Below are 16,955 nucleotides of genomic sequence, written 5' to 3' on the forward strand. Positions count from 1 at the left end.
CGATTAGTCGTGTTTTAACACTTTCGCCTTCCGGTGGCAGTGTCCTGCGGAAGCACTTCCCCTTCCCTTGGGGATCCTGCTGAAATCGACGATCCAGTGGCTGAAGAAGAAAGTTCTTCACTTGATAAAGAAGTCAAAGAAGATGGAAGGCGAGCTTCGCAGATTGAGAGAAGGTCATTCTGAAGCCACCGCGGAGGCCACCCACTTTCGGAAATCTCCACGTGAAGGGGATCATGGAATATAGCCGGAGGAAGGCAGATTTCGCGAAGGAGCTCGAGGAATGCAAGAAGAGCACCAGCGATCGAATTTGGGCTCAGGCCGCCAAGATTAGCGCCTCAAGGTGGAACTGTCGGCCGCGATGAGGAAGATCGGCCATCTGGAAGGAAGTTCGTCCCGACTCTTGGCCCGGGCCGAGGTGACCAACAGTGGTCGAAGAAGGTCTCCGACCTTCAGCGGTAGCTTCAAGATGCTGAGGTGAGCCACGACGTGCATCGGGCCAGCTGGCGCAGGCAGGTGGAGGAATATAAAGGGAGACTTAGGGTGGCGACCGACGAAGTCGCCCGTCTTCAGAGGCAGCTGGCCGACAGGGCTCAGCTTACTTCTGCTCGGAATTCTGATGAGCTCCAATCCCTAAGAGGAACCGTTGAAGGGATTTTCTTGCTCTCGGGGACAAGACGGCTGAGCTGCAACAACTGAAGATCCAGCTGGCATACGAGCAGCGGGGCCATCACGGACGTGGAAGGCAGAATCCGAGGTCTTGAGGAAGAGGCGTCGAGAGGCGGAGGCCGAGAGCCAGCGACTTCGTCGGGCTGCTCCAGGACGCGCCTGCAGAAGAGGAGGGAGCTAGAAGAAGAAATTGGGAATCTAAGGCAGTACTGGATGAGGGATGGAGCAAATAAACTCAAGGTCGGAGGGAGCAGAGCCTCCTTAGAGCTCTTTTCATCCTTCTGTCTTTTCATGTATATGCTTCCCTTTTTGTTGTTTTGTTCCGCTTTTGTCATTTTTGCTTTTCTTTCCTTGGCCTTCCGGGCTTTGTAGTGTGTATTTTCGTAAAATGGAACGAAAAAGGAGGTTTTGTGTTACCTCGTCCGTGCGTTGTATTAAATTATCGTCCGTCGAACTTTTCTTGTCGTTCGACTTGTTGATGTTGATGTCGTTGGGAGGTGCCCAGTCGTCGATGCGTTAGCTTGCCTTCCTCGTCATACATGGCCGCAAGCCGAGTTTGGTGGTCCGGACTTCGCATTACTTCGGAGACATCGCTGTCTTCTTGACCTGTGTCGGGAGTCTTCTTAGAGGCCGGGGGTGTTTGGTAGGAACCCCCCGTCTTTGTGGGACGAAGTTTTTTAGGTCTTTGGTGTGGTTCGTCCTTCATCTGTTTCCGTCGTAATTCGTTACCCTTCCTTTTTGACCCTCGCTTTTTGCGGGGTTGCATAGGAGCGTGGAGGTGCCGCGGAGGGGCTTTTTCCCTTCATCTAATCTTGTCGGGCAGGTCGGGTTTCGTCACCATTGAGATTCTCCTCCTGTTCCCGTGGGGGCGCGTAAGGGCCATTGCCAGGGCGGGCGGAGTCCTCCTTGCCGCAGAAGTCGTGGGATGGAGTCTGGCTCCCGTAGGAGTCCGGCGGAGCTTCCCTTGCTGCAGAAGTCACGGATGGAGCCCGACTCCCGTAGGAGTCTGGGCGGAGTCTCCCTTGCTGCAGAAGTCACGGGCGGAGTCTCCCTTGCTGCAGAAGTCACGGGCGGAGCCCGGCTCCCGTAGGAGTCCGGGCCTTCGACCTTGCTCAAGTCAGGGCGAGGTTCTCCTCCCATTCCCGACATGGCCGTGGGGCGCGTTAGGGCACTGTAAGGCCTCTCCCCCCATCCGGTCTAAAAGAACCGGGCCTTTGACTTTGCTCATGTCAGGATGAGGTTCTCCTCCTGTTCCTGACATGGCTGTGGGGGCACATTAGGGTGCTGTAAGGCCTCTCCCCCCATCCGATCTAAGAGAACCGGGCCTTTGACTTTGCTTATGTCAGGACGAGGTTCTCCTCCTGTTCCTGACATGGCTGTGGGGGCACATTAGGGCACTGTAAGGCCTCTCCCCCCATCCGATCTAAAAGAATCGGGCCTTTGACTTTGCTCATGTCAGGACGAGGTTCTCCTCCTATTCCTGACATGGCTGTGGGGGCACATTAGGGCGCTGCAAGGCCTCTCCCCCCATCCAGTCTAAAAGAACCGGGCCTTTGATTTTGCTCATGTCAGGACGAGGTCCTCCTCCTGTTCCTGACATGGCTTTGTTTTGGGCGTTTGAAGGGGTTATATCCAGTCGTGACAAATCCATGCTAAATGGGAGGAGCACGTTAAGTAGAAAGGAATTTAAATTCAAGGTGAAATCGTAGGTGATACATTTACAAGTTTTCCGAGTTCCACGGTTGCGGGGGGTCTGCTCCTCCTTGAGGTCCTTCGGTGATGGAGTCGATGGTCCCAATGGGAGGTCGGTCCCCGGGTTGCTCCTCCCTTCTTGGTAGTTCAGGTTGCGGAAGGGCCCTTGGCCGATCTCCTCTACCCTCAGGCCTGCGTCGGATGAACCTGTCGAGTCGACCTCGCCGGATGAGCTCCTCGATCTCGTCCCGGAGCTGGATGCATTCCTCCGTGTCGTGGCCGTGGTCGCGGTGGTAGAGACAGAACTTGTTGGGGTTGCGCTTTTCGGGGTGCGTGCGCATCCTCTCCGGTCTAGGGAGCTGCTCCCTGACCTCCATTAGTACCTGGGCTTTCGAGGCGTTGAGGGGAGCGTAGTTGCGAAATCTTCTCGGTGGGGAACCCCGCCGAACCCCGCAATCCGGACTTCTCTGCTGCGCACCCGGGGTGGAGTATGGGCACGCTTGTACCCAGGAGGGGATCGAGAACACGGCCGGACTTCTCTGGGCCTTTTTTCGATTGCAGGCTTACTCGAGTCTCCCGTCTGCCGCTCCCTCGCTGTCTCTTCATCCTTCATTTTGAAGGCTTCTTCCGCTCGGGCGTATCCTTCAGCCCGAGCCAGCAAATCAGCAAAATTCCTGGGGTACTTCTTCTCCAGGGAAAACAAAAAGTCATTCTTCTGAAGGCCACCCTTCAGGGCGGCCATTGCGACTGATTGGTCCAAGTTCCGGACCTCCAGCGCCGCGACGTTGAAACAGTTGATGTAGGCCCGAATGGACTCCCCTTCCCTCTGCTTAATATTGATGAGGGACTTGGAACCCTTCCAGGGGCGCCGACTGCTGACAAAATGGATCACAAATTGGTGGCTCATTTGATCGAAGAAAAAGATGGTACCCGATTTCAAAGTCGAGTACCAATTTCTCGCCGCTCCCTTCAAAGTGGATGGGAAGGCCCGACATAGAATGGCATCGGGAGCGCCGTTAAGCAGCATCATCGTCCGGAAGGCCTCCAGATGATCAACCGGGTCTGAAGTCCCGTCGTAGCTTTCAAACTGGGGGAGCTTGAAGTTTGACGGGATCGGTTCCTGCATGATCATTTGAGAGAAGGGAGGGTCAGTACAAATATCCTCACCATAAGCGGGGGGAGTCCCCTGCAATTAAAGTCAGGTGCGAAGTCCGGCTCCCGTAGGAGTCCAGACGAAGCTTACCGACAGTGAAGTTGGCGACGGAGCCCGGCTCCTGTGGGAGTCCGGGCGAAGTCCCCTGCAATTAAAGTCAGGAGCGAAGTTCGGCTCCCGTAGGAGTCCGGACGAAGCTTACCGGCAGTCGAAGTTGGCGACGGAGCCCGGCTCCCGTAGGAGTCCGGGCGGAGCTGCTCTGTAGTCGATGTTGGCGACGGAGTCCGGCTCCCGCAGGAGTCCGGGCGGAGTTCTCCTTAGGTCGGAGTCGTGGGCGAAGTCGGCTCCCGTAGGAGTCCGGGCGGAGTCCCCTGCAATTAAAGTCAGGTGCGAAGTCCGGCTCCCGTAAGAGTCCGGACGAAGCTTACCGGCAGTTGAAGTTGACGACGGAGCCCGGCTCCCGTAGGAGTCCGGGCGGAGCTCGCTTGCAGTCGGTGCTGTGGACGAAGCCCGGCTCCCGTAGGAGTCCGGGCAGAGTCTTCCTAACGGTTGCGAGGTCAGGCTCCCGTAGGAGCCCGATCAGAATCTTCCTGCAATTAAAGTCAGGGGCGAAGTCCGGCTCCCGTAGGAGTCCGGATGAAGCTTACCAGCAGTTGACGTTGGTGACGGAGCCCGGCCCCCGTAGCAGTCCGGGGGGAGTTGATTTGTAGTCGAGGTTGGTGACGGAGCCCGGCTCCCGTAGGAGTCCGGGCGGAGCTCACTTGCAGTCGGTGCTGTGGACGAAGCTCGGCTCCCGTAGGAGTCCGGACGGAGTCTTCCTTACGGTTGCGAGGTCAGGCTCCCGTAGGAGCTCGGTCGGAATCTACCTGCAATTAAAGTCAGGGGCGAAGTCCGGCTCCCGTAGGAGTCCGGACGAAGCTTACCAGCAGTTGACGTTGGTGACGGAGCCCGGCTCCCGTAGGAGTCCGGGCGGGGCCGCTCTGTAGTCGAGGTTGGCGACGGAGCCCGGCTCCCGCAGGAGTCCGAGCGGAGTTCTCCTTGAGGTCGGAGTCGTGGGCGAAGCCCGGCTCCCGTAGGAGTCCGGGCGTAATCCCCTGCAATTAAAGTCAGGTGCGAAGTTCGGCTCCCGTAGGAGTCCGGACGAAGCTTACCGGCAATTGAAGTTGGCGACGGAGCCCGGCTCCTGTAGGAGTCCGGGCGGAGTCCTCCTTGAGGTTGGAGTCGTGGGCGAAGCTCGGCTCCCGCAGGAGTCCGGGCGGAGTCCCCTGCAATTAAAGTCCGGTGCGAAGTCCGGCTCCCGTAGGAGTCCGGACGAAGCTTACCGGCAGCTGAAGTTGGCGACGGAGCCCGGCTCCCGTGGGAGTCCGGGCGGAGTCCCCTGCAATTAAAGTCAGGTGCGAAGTCCGGCTCCCGTAGGAGTCCGGACGAAGCTTACCGGCAGTCGAAGTTGGTGACGGAGCCCGGCTCCCGTAGGAGTCCAGGCGGAGCTGCTCTGTAGTCGATGTTGGCGACGGAGCCCGGCTCCCGCAGGAGTCCGGGTGGAGTTCTCCTTGAGGTCGGAGTCGTGGGCGAAGTCCGGCTCCCGTAGGAGTCCGGGCGGAGTCCCCTGCAATTAAAGTCTGGTGCGAAGTCCGGCTCCCGTAGAAGTCCGGACGAAGCTTACCGGCAGTTGAAGTTGGCGACGGAGCCCAGCTCCCATAGGAGTCCGGGCGGAGCTCGCTTGCAGTCGGTGCTGTGGACGAAGCCCGGCTCTCGTAGGAGTCCGGGTGGAGTCTTCCTTACGGTTGCGAGGTCAGGCTCCCGTAGGAGCCCGGTCGGAATCTACTTGCAATTAAAGTCAGGGGCGAAGTCCGGCTCCCGTAGGAGTTCGGACGAAGCTTACCAGCAGTTGACGTTGGTGACAGAGCCCGGCTCCCGTAGGAGTCTGGGGGGAGTTGATTTGTAGTCGAGGTTGGTGACGGAGCCCGGCTCCCGTAGGAGTCCGGGCGGAGCTCGCTTGCAGTCGGTGCTGTGGACGAAGCCCGGCTCCCGTAGGAGTCCGGGCGGAGTCTTCCTTATGGTTGCAAGGTCAGGCTCCCGTAGGAGCCCGATCGGAATCTACCTGCAATTAAAGTCCGGGACGAAGTCCGGCTCCCGTAGGAGTCCGGACGAAGCTTACCAGCAGTTGACGTTGGTGACGGAGTCCGGCTCCTGTGGGAGTCCGGGAGGGGCCGCTCTGTAGTCGAGGTTGGCGACGGAGCCCGGCTCCCGCAGGAGTCCGAGCGGAGTTCTCCTTGAGGTCGGAGTCATGGGCGAAGCCCGGCTCCCGTAGGAGTCCGGGCGTAATCTCCTGCAATTAAAGTCAGGTGCGAAGTCCGACTCCCGTAGGAGTCCGGACGAAGCTTACCGGCAGTTGAAGTTGGCGACGGAGCCCGGCTCCTATAGGAGTCCGGGCGAGGTCCTCCTTGAGGTCGGAGTCGTGGGCGAAGCCCGGCTCCCGTAGGAGTTCGGGCGGAGTCCCCTGCAATTAAAGTCAGGTGCGAAGTCCGGCTCCCGTAGGAGTCCGGACGAAGCTTACCGGCAGCTGAAGTTGGCGACGGAGCCCGGCTCCCGTGGGAGTCCGGGCGGTGTCCCCTGCAATTAAAGTCAGGTGCGAAGTCCGGCTCCCGTAGGTGTCCGGACGAAGCTTACCGGCAGTCGAAGTTGGCGACGGAGCCCGGCTCCCGTAGGAGTCCGGGGGAGCTGCTCTGTAGTCGATGTTGGTGACGGAGCCCGGCTCCCGCAGGAGTCCGGGCGGAGTTCTCCTTGAGGTCGGAGTCGTGGGCGAAGTCCGGCTCCCGTAGGAGTCCAGACGGAGTCTCCTGCAATTAAAGTCAGGTGCGAAGTCCGGCTCCCGTAGGAGTCCGAACGAAGCTTACCGGCAGTTGAAGTTGGCGACGGAGCCCGGCTCCCGTAGGAGTCCTGGCGGAGCTCGCTTGCAGTCGGTGCTGTGGACGAAGCCCGACTCCCGTAGGAGTCCGGGCGGAGTCTTCCTTACGGTTGCGAGGTCAGGCTCCCGTAGGAGCCCGGTCGGAATCTATCTGCAATTAAAGTCAGGGGCGAAGTCCGGCTCTCGTAGGAGTCCGGACGAAGCTTACCAGCAGTTGACGTTGGTGACAGAGCCCGGCTCCCGTAGGAGTCCGGGGGGAGTTGATTTGTAGTCGAGGTTGGTGACGGAGCCCGGCTCCCGTAGGAGTCCGGGCGGAGCTCGCTTGCAGTCGGTGCTGTGGACGAAGCTCGGCTCCCGTAGGAGTCCGGGCGGAGTCTTCCTTACGGTTGCGAGGTCAGGCTCCCGTAGGAGCCCGGTCGGAATCTACCTGCAATTAAGTCAGGGGCGAAGTCCGGCTCCCGTAGGAGTCCGGACGAAGCTTACCAGCAGTTGACGTTGGTGACGGAGCCCGGCTCCCGCAGGAGTCCGGTCTGAGTTCTCCTTGAGGTCGGAGTTGTGGGCGAAGCCCGGCTCCCGTAGGAGTCCAGGCGTAATCCCCTGCAATTAAAGTCAGGTGCGAAGTCTGGCTCCCGTAGGAGTCCGGACGAAGCTTACCGGCAGTTGAAGTTGGCGACGGAGCCCGGCTCCCATAGGAGTCCGGGCGGAGCTCGCTTGCAGTCGGTGCTGTGGACGAAGCCCAGCTCCCGTAGGAGTCCGGGCGGAGTCTTCCTTACGGTTGCGAGGTCAGGCTCCCGTAGGAGCCCGGTCGGAATCTACCTGCAATTAAAGTCAGGGGCGAAGTCCGGCTCCCGTAGGAGTCCGGACGAAGCTTACCAGCAGTTGACGTTGGTGACGGAGCCCGGCTCCCGTAGGAGTCCGGGCGGGGCCGCTCTGTAGTCGAGGTTGGCGACTGAGCCCGGCTCCCGTAGGAGTCCGGGCGGGGCCTTCTTGCTGAGACTTCGGCTGAGGGTATTTTATACCCAACAGATACCATTGTTGTGAACCATGTACAGTGTTTTGTAGTACTTCAGCAAATAATAAACACAAAAATAAGACAGTGAAGGTGCAAAGCTTAGGACACGTGCCAAATCAAAAAGCAGCCTAAAGTCTATTTGGTTGCCTATCTCAGGCTCAAGAAAAAATTTTTAGACCTCCAGGGATAATGGCAAACTAAAAAATTGAGAAAATGGGTTTTCTCAAATTTAACTAAAAAGAAATCTATAAATTAGATTCTTTTCTCTGTTCCTTTTATATTAATTTAGGTAGTTCCTTTTATATTAATTTAGGTAGAACCAAGCTAATGTAATTAAATTGTTGGGTGAATGAAGAACTATGGACTGGTTTGGTTTGCAGAAAAAGGGGGAGAAGTGTGGTCAATAGAAACATAGAAAAAGACTGCATGTTTGGTTGATATTTTCAAATAAGAGAGAGGAAAAGTAGCATATCTCGATTTTTTTTTTTCAAATATAGCTCTATTTCAAAGGAGAGAGATGGGCAAAAATGATTGATCTTCTTTTGCGAGCCTGACTGTTCGATGGGTCTTGATGCTTTGAGATCAGTACAAGAAATTTAACATTGCACAAGCGAATGAAGCAAATCTGACTCTAGACGCTCATCCATATTTAGATTTTTTTTTTTGACTTTTGATCTTATCTTGGTTTGTTGAAAGGGAGGAGGAGAAATCAGACCTTCCTCTTTCCTCATGCGAGTTCTAGAAGCCCTCCTCTATTCAGGTAAACTTATATTTCGGTATTTGTTTTAATTCTATGTATGTTGGATAATGCTAAATGTAAAACATTATTATTTGGTGTTTTAACCAAATTGTTTGTTCAGAATTATGACTCTTATATTCAAACAATAATCTGTGTAAGTAATGACATGGATGCACATGACTTTTTTTAGAAATAAAATATTCTTATGCTGATGATGCTATATATATGAACCCTTCTTCTTCAACTTTTTGTGTGTGTGTGTCATTTCTAAGAACAACTGCAAAGATGCTTATATCAGCAGCACTTGAAGGTTATCTCAAAATTTCCGATCTTACTTCTTTTTTTTTTTCCTTTCCTTGCATGTATGTGAGGCTGTTTCAAAATATGTTATTATTGTTGCAATTATTCTACAAACTAAACTAGAAAGTGTGCCAGACCTTAACATATACAGCGCAGAGTCTCTTAGAGCTGGATAAACAATCTTTGCTTTGCAAATCATAGTTTGCGGGTATGTTGATTGTTCTAGTTTTTAATCTATATCAAGTATTTTTCCTCATGAAAGAAAAAGTTTAATTTTATTTTCAACCAAAAAATTGAGAGTGTCCTTGGCGACAGGGCGACAGGCTTTTTGTGGGAATTATTAGAAAGTTGCAGTGCATTTCACAATGGAGACCCATGCAACAGAAGAATACTGGGGCAATTTGGAAGGTTTAACGCCATACATAGCACACCCCTGGTGCAAGGAGCCAATTCTAAGATTTTTTTTAGTACCAAGTTTAGGCTCCAGAGCATTTCTGTCTCCTGCTCACCGTTTTACAAGATAGACCTCTAATTTCAAACTTGCACAGCTGGATTTAATTGCAAGAACATCTGTAAGAAGAAACATGATCTAAAATGAGGATTTATATATGCAAATAATATTTAGAGGGGGCATGTATGAGAAAAAATTTGGCAATATATAACAAATTTGCTCCAATTAAGTCCCATGGTATCAAAGCAGTATTGGGTTAGGAGCTTAGTAAAGCTCGACTGTTGCTCAATAACTGCAAGCATGAAACAAAGAGCAGCATCCAGACTTCTACACATTTATTCCATTTTTGGTCATTGCAAGTTAGACAAACTTGCAGCGGAACATCGTTAACCAAACTCATACATTGGATTAACATAGAAATATACAATGTACCTTGGAATGTAATCAAAAAAAAAAAAATCACAATCTGTTTTATTCTAGTGATATGATACCATTGTTGTGAACCATGTACAGTGTTTTGCAGTACTTCAGCAAATAATAAACACAAAAATAAGACAGTGAAGGTGCAAAGCTTAGGACATGTGCCAAATCAAAGTGAAGAATGGAAGAAGAATCGCAAAGCAATATTTTCAAATCAAGAGGGGCATAATAGAGTAATCGTGAAGATTTAAATTATGAAGGACATTATGGTTGACTGGATAACTTAAGGATGCACGAGACCCTTGATTATCGAAGCCATATACTTTCCCTGATGTTCAGCAAAAGCCAGCTCCATTTTGCAAGGTTCCCTCGTGCCATCACTAGTGAAAACAACAGCACCATATCGAGAACCCCCTTCGACGTCATCCATCTTGAACAGACCTACTCCGAAAGTGTAACTGATGGGAACATATAACATCCCATGGTGGGCTTACTGGGTGATTGCAGTCCATCTGTAAAAATAAAAACAGAGGTATAATTTAGCTGCTAACAACATCAATTTCCTGAAATTTTCAGAAAAAAAAAAAAGAGAAAAGAAAAAGAAGCTATAGCTCATAGAGCAAGTAATGGATCTCCTTCAGATGTTGGAGTTACCATAGTTTAACCCAATTTTGAGAAAGGTTCTAAGTTTTTCTTAAGCACCAACAACAGTTGATGGAATCAAAACCACAATTAAAAATGTTGCCTCAAGGATAAGAACATGCAATATGTGCACTACTAAAATGTCAGAAATTTGTTAAGCCCTTTCACCATTAAGCAATTTAGCATTAATAATTAGCAAATAGCTCATCCACTTGATCCTGGAGGCTCGCAATTAACTCATCTGTTCTAAATAACCTAGCAACATTCACAAGAGCCACGATACAGCAGTCTTGGAAAGCCAGAAGACAGATAATTTTATGTTTGACATTCCAAAGTATCTCTTTTTTTTTGTGCGATTTTCAGAAAACCAACAAGCAGCTCAAAATCAAGGTTTTCAATGGACAGATCCTCATTTTTATTAGAAAAAAAAAAACAATAGATATGCAGAGAAAAAGAACCTAGCCGAGACCACTGAGTTTCTCAGCATAAATGCATCAAATCTCAATGGACTCGGAGTTTCTCTTAAAAAGGTGAAAACAGAAAATCCCAATATATTCTTATAGTGAAATGGATATTCTTTTTATAAACACATGCATATTATTTCCATCATATAGCAATTTTTTGGACTAAATCTTCCAACAATATGTAATAATCATATGATTCTACTAAACAAATCATCATTTTTTAAAAAATAATGGATAGACAGAGAAGAAAAATCTTAGGTAGACTACTCACCAGATGTTTCATCAGAGATGTGTGAAAATCAATAGACCCATACCTCCTAGAAAAGTAAGAACACCAAATTCAAAAATATTGTTATGGGTGATCATTATAAACAAATAATAAATTATTGCCATCCATAATTCTTTGCCCGGTGTCTTCAAACGAATGTAAAAATGACCATGTGATTTCAAAATTAATCCAGCCAATTCAACCACAACTACGTAAGAACTAATTTAACAGAAATCTTTATGCCAAGAGCAGAGCGATCATACACAAACTATAAGCAATGGAAGTACCGTGTGCTCTTTCTAAGAAATAAGCCAAGATCTGTTTTTGCCTCTCAAACATTCATTTAGTGAGCCAAAATATTGTTCCCTGACCTTTGATCATCCCCACTTGCATCAATTTACCAAAGCTAGGCACCTAAGAGACATTGCACAGTAGAGGCCATCAGGACCAAATATGATCCTACATGCTAGGCTTTAAGGTGGGTACTATTTATGCATTGGGAACCTCAAGCCAGCATCAAGCTCAGGTAGCCACCAGCCACATGCCAAGAACAATCCTTGTCTGTACCAAAATCCAAAATCTAAAGGCTTTCAAAAAAAATTGTCCAGTATCAAAGTCGTCATTAAGCTCAACAGTTTAAATAATTATATTATAGATAAAATATAAATAATAAATATATCACCTTTTTGAACTCTAATTAGTATATATCTATGAGTTTCATTTTCAACAACTGGGGAGGCAGTGCTATCAATCTATCCATGTCATACAACTGCGAAAGACCTTGCTAGCCTTGAACATGAAGCCTCCCCTGAAATAAGTGTAAGCATGTCTTAGAGCTAGTATTTGCTCCTCCAATCTTATCTCAGTTCTGCATTTGTATATGTAGATCAAGTAATCTTGGCATCACTATTATTAGAAGAAATGTTTCAAATCCTGGACTGTTCACCAAACCAAAAAGTGCCTAAGGGTCACTGGTTCTACCATCTTGTCAACCAAAAATAAACAATGATAACAACGTGACATAATAAATATATCAAGTTTAATTAAACATCAATATAAACAGAATAAAAATTTATAATTTATAATTTATAATTTATAATTATATAAAAGCATAAAAATTTCTATTTGTCAAGTAAATTTCTACCAATTTCAACACATTTTATTTTAAAAAAGAATTATAATATGGAAAAATATTCCAAACTTTCTAGTTTATTTTTAGGACATACCTTACAACTTTAAACACTTTTTATGTCCACATGATATAATTATAATGCATATCATCATGGTATCTTCTTGTACAATTCAAAATTCCTCCAATTAAGTAACATGTAAAATATCATACATGATCATTCCATGAAAGCACAGTTTTTATTTGAAAGAAAAAAAAAACATTTATCCATCTCTTGTGTACATAAAAACTCCCATCCTTTTTTCTCCTTGAAGAAATGGAATCCCCCACCTTACATCTTTAAAAGTTCTAACCCAAATTCCTCTCTCTCTCTCTCTCTCTCTCTCTCTCTCTTCGTAAAGAAGAAGATGAACAAAAATGCTCGTTCTGTCTCTTCCTAAATGGTTTCATCTCATCTTTGTCTAATAAAACTCTATTCTCACCTCAAAGAGCCATGGTTCCCCCAATCCAAAAAACCTTTCCAAACATCCAATTTAATCACCGAAGGACCCTCATCCCTTCACTCTTCAAGCCCTATTCTCCGGTTTCCAAATTGCATTCCGCTCATTAGAAATCACAATATCATGGGACATACAAGGGGAAATGTGGAGGAATGGGAGGAGAACTCACAGCCTCTCTAATGCCTACTTGCCATTCCACTATCTCACCTGATCACCACTAGCACTTTTGGAGGGGAAGGACAGAGGCTCAGGTAGGCCTCATGCTCTGAGATTAAAGAAGAAAGAGTAATCTTGAGGTCTCAAGGTTTCATGGATAAGAGGGTGGCTGATCAGGAGGAAGCATAAAGAGCCCTTAACCAATGGGAAAGTGAGGGTTTATAATAGACACATGAAAAAATAAAAAGGCAAATGGTTCACTTTGAGAACCAGAACTGTTCATTTGGGTCGTCAACTAAACCATCTGTTCAAACAATACTCACAAATAAAACAGTTTTCCCTTTGGAACAGTTTGGGGCTAACCAGACAAGACAGCTTGCTGGTTGATGGTTCAACCTCCAGGTCTAGTCCGGTTAGCAGTTGCAATAGCATTAAACAAAGGCAATAGTTAGTACTCATATCAGTAAAGTTCATTAGAAAAAAATAAAATCAATAAGGACTTCAAGTAACCCAAGGTTTTCCGAATCCTCTCCCACAACACATTAGTTTAGGCCGTCCCTTCCTGACCCCTCAAGACATATTTCAATCAACTTTACAATGGCATACTTGGCTTTCCTGGACATGCCCAAAGCATCTCAACCAATATCTATTGGTTAAATGATACTAAATCCTCAACTACATTTCTAAACATTTGGGAAATATTCAAGTGGAACATCAATCTCAACTTAAATGATACTAAATCTTCAATAAACATCTGGGAAATATTCAAGTGCAAGATCAAACTCAACTTGTCACACTGTTAAGTAGAAATTTCTGCAAGTGACAGAGCAAAAATATGCTTTTGTATCTTTCCTCTTGATTTCATTTCATTGTGACAAAAGATCAAATAAGTTTAGTGATTACAAAGGAGACATGTATCTAAATCATGCTGAGGCTTGCAAATTCAGCAAAAGTAAAGACTATAAACAAAAGGGAATATTTCTCCACTATAAAGAAAGAAATGTTATGTTGCCAAATGATAAATATACTAGAAATCTGATGTTCTCAATTATGGCTAACTCACATATTTTCAAAATTACATTATAGCCTTGATAATTGATTTCATGTGTATAAGACTATCCAGTGTTGCATCAGGAGAGCTACAAGAAACTTCCAAGGTGACAGTACATTGTTTAATTTTCTGAACCATCTTTAAAAATAATATAACATTATGACATCCTTATTCATCTGTGCATCAGCCAGATCTCATGTAACATGATGTTCCGAACTACCTGTAAATAAGAGCATGCAGTGCTATGCACATTTCTACAAACAAATACATGTGGTAATCTGTGAGACATCTGCTGTAAACACTTTGCCAGAAAACAGACACTAACCAAGAAAATACAAGCTTAAGAACCAAATCAATCAATAATCATGCTAAAAAAATGTGGGTACTTTTGAGATAGCTACATTTGAACTATCAAAAAATAAACAACTAGAGATACGTTTTGTTGCTGGAAATCCCCTAATTGAAAGGAAATGATTTATGTTCTTGATCTTCTTTTTTCACTCCTCCTTTCTCAATAGGAACTGAAATGAAAACCTAACTTGGCCGGAATTGAGAACAGATTCATAAAATCCCATCTATTTTTTCATAGACAATAAATATAATTGATATTTGGACTAGTGGGTTTAGGAGACCCTACGCAGCAGAATGTGCTCTTTGTGGTGTTATCATAGAGATGGAGAAGTGAATTCTTTTAACAGTACTATATATAGAGGAGAAGAGGGGTAACCCTTTTGAGTTTAGCGCAAATGAAGGAGTAGATCCACATAACAATTGAGAGCTAATATTTCAGCAAGTCTGAGATAGGAAAAAAAAATATTAGGAAGATAGATTACTAATTGAGTTTTGTATCTATTTCTGATTCTGCATTTATGACAAAAGCTTGAGGAAGCATCAGACTCAGCTCCTAATGATAGATGTGCTGGTGGGACATAAGTTGATTCAAAGGATGGTATTTTTTGAGTGTTAGAAAGCCCAAAGTGGGGCTTCTACAGCAAAGCTGCTAAAGTGCTAATCTGTGTATTTAATCATCTTGATCATTTGGTCTCTTCCACCCATTATTTATCGACAAATGCCTGACATACAAGCAACTAGAAATACAGGCTTTTCCTCCAGAATGTTCTTGGTTGGTTTTTCCTCCCCTTATTTGGTGTTTTTTTTTTTCCCATGTCTTTTGTTTCTTCTCGATCATCTATTTTCTCTAGTCTTTGTATGTTATCCTGCTGAGTTGAGAATGAAGGAAAATTCGACGATAGACTTCAGAACCGCCAATAACTGCAAACATTGCATAAGCGATCAGTACCTACTTCACCAATTTATCTTCCAAAAATGTAGACACAAGGATTGCTGTTTGATATTAAGCAGGACAAACCCTCTCCAGCCATTCTTCTATCATTCGTTATCTCCTTTCCCTTTCTTTTCTTCCCCTCATTCTCTTTTTATTTCTTCTTCATAATTCTTTTTCTTCTTAATTTTTTAGTCTATCAATTTGCATATCAGATGTCAAGTTTTGTAGACTCCGAGGAATCTAAGATTTAATCTGCAACTGGCTAAGCAGAGATTTAGTCAGCACATAATCATGATATACACAAGAACATGCAAAATCCAATGCATGTTCCTGAATGCAGTTAAAAAACTCCACACTAATGACCTTGATGCACCTAGTCAAGACAGTTCACCAAGCATTTAATATATGATAAAGCAGCAAGCATAAAGAAATAACTGAATTCTCTCAAGTAAATTCTATGTAGAACAAACAACCAATATAGCATACCTAGGGGCTTGCATTTTTAACCAGTTAATCGAAAAAACCATTAATGATATTACTTGCATCAGTAGCATTGGTATATGGCTCCACCAAGAAAACAAGATAGCAGGGAACACATACTAAATAAGCCACATGCCCAACTAGAAAGAGGCATTCCGAAATCCTGTCAAAAGATTCTTGTACAGTACCAAATCAATTACCAGATGGAACAAATATCAGCTCTATAAATAAGAATGAAAATATGTATCTAAGAATCACGATGCATAAAGGACAACAATAATAAATACAGCTACATAGAGGTATTCTATATTGCCTTATCTCTATATTTTGTGGGCTAGTTCAACATTAAGTTTGAAGACAAATGATTAAATTTGAGAACTTTGCATGCAAAGGATCAATCCAAGTCTTTGACAACACATGAACTTCTTAACATATGATCCAGCAAAACATGCATTAAGCATTGAAAAAGAAGCAGTATAACATCGCAGTCATATACCAAGAACCATAAGGGACTATAGTTGATGCCTTCCCTCTTTCCTGTTATGAAGCACTAACAAATGCCAAATTTTCAATGAACACGAACTAGTACAAGTCTACTTCATGAAAACTTCTCACTGTTCATCACAAACAAAATAAAAAGATCCAATTCTTTATACCATGGAACAGATGAATAACAGATGGATTCTTACGCGGTTGTTTCCTGTCCACCTCCCTGGGTCCCGATGCTGAAAAAGAATCCGGCGGGCGTGCCGAAGAGCTTCTGTTCCCTCCAATGCAGCCCAGTCAAATCAAAATAGGCCTTCATCTGCGCAGCCATGCACCCATACCTCGTCGGGAACCCAAAAAGTATCCCGTCCGCCTCCACCAGCTCCGCCACTGATATGACGGGGATATCCGGGTCCTTGTGCGGCGACTTCATCTGCTCCAAGATCTCCGGCGGGAGCGTCTCGGCTGCACGGAAGAGGACCCCTCGACGCCGTCGATGCCATCTATCCCCTTCTTCATCTGCTTCGCCAGGCCCTCCACGTGGCCGTACATGCAGTAGAACACGATGAAGAGCTTCGCTTCACCTCCACCGGCGCCGCCGCGGCGTCGAAGGCATCGTGGGGGGCGTTCCTCGCACCACCCGTGGCGTTCTCTGATGCCACCGCCGGCTACCGCTTCTTGCTCGGCACGCAACCTCCTCCTTTACCCATCTCTCAGTCTCTCTACTCTTTCCCTGCTCTCTCATTAATAGATTGCTCCAAAGATCAGCATTTTGCTACTTCGGATCTGGAGAAATCCCACAAGTCCCTTCCAAGACCCTAGCTTTCTGGTTTCTTTCCGCAAAGCTAACTCCTTTCTCTCTCGTTGTAACGCGAAGCCTACCCGGAAAAAAAAAAAAAAAAAAAGTTTAGTCACACCAAAAACGATGAACTGTTTGGAAATTTTAATTTTTTTTAAATTTTAATTTAGTATAATCAGAACATCAAATTTTTAATTTTTTTTTAAATTCATATCTTGACAATAAATTTTATTTAGCTATTATGATAATGTAATCACGCGCTATCATATAGTTTGTTAAAAATTATTAATTTATTATTTTTTTAACTAGCTTAAAAAAATAAATTATAAAAGCATCTCTTATACTTTAGTTCAA

The 16,955-nt window shown here is 46.3% G+C and overlaps 1 pseudogene; it reads right to left on the bottom strand.

The window, feature by feature from the left end:
* Nucleotides 1-9,030: 9,030 nt before the first annotated feature.
* On the bottom strand, nt 9,031-16,646 carry LOC140856394 (probable NAD(P)H dehydrogenase (quinone) FQR1-like 2; annotated as a pseudogene).
* Nucleotides 16,647-16,955: the final 309 nt, after the last annotated feature.

Source organism: Elaeis guineensis, chromosome 3, assembly GCF_000442705.2.
Source record: "Elaeis guineensis isolate ETL-2024a chromosome 3, EG11, whole genome shotgun sequence".
NCBI classification, from domain to species: Eukaryota; Viridiplantae; Streptophyta; class Magnoliopsida; order Arecales; family Arecaceae; genus Elaeis; species Elaeis guineensis.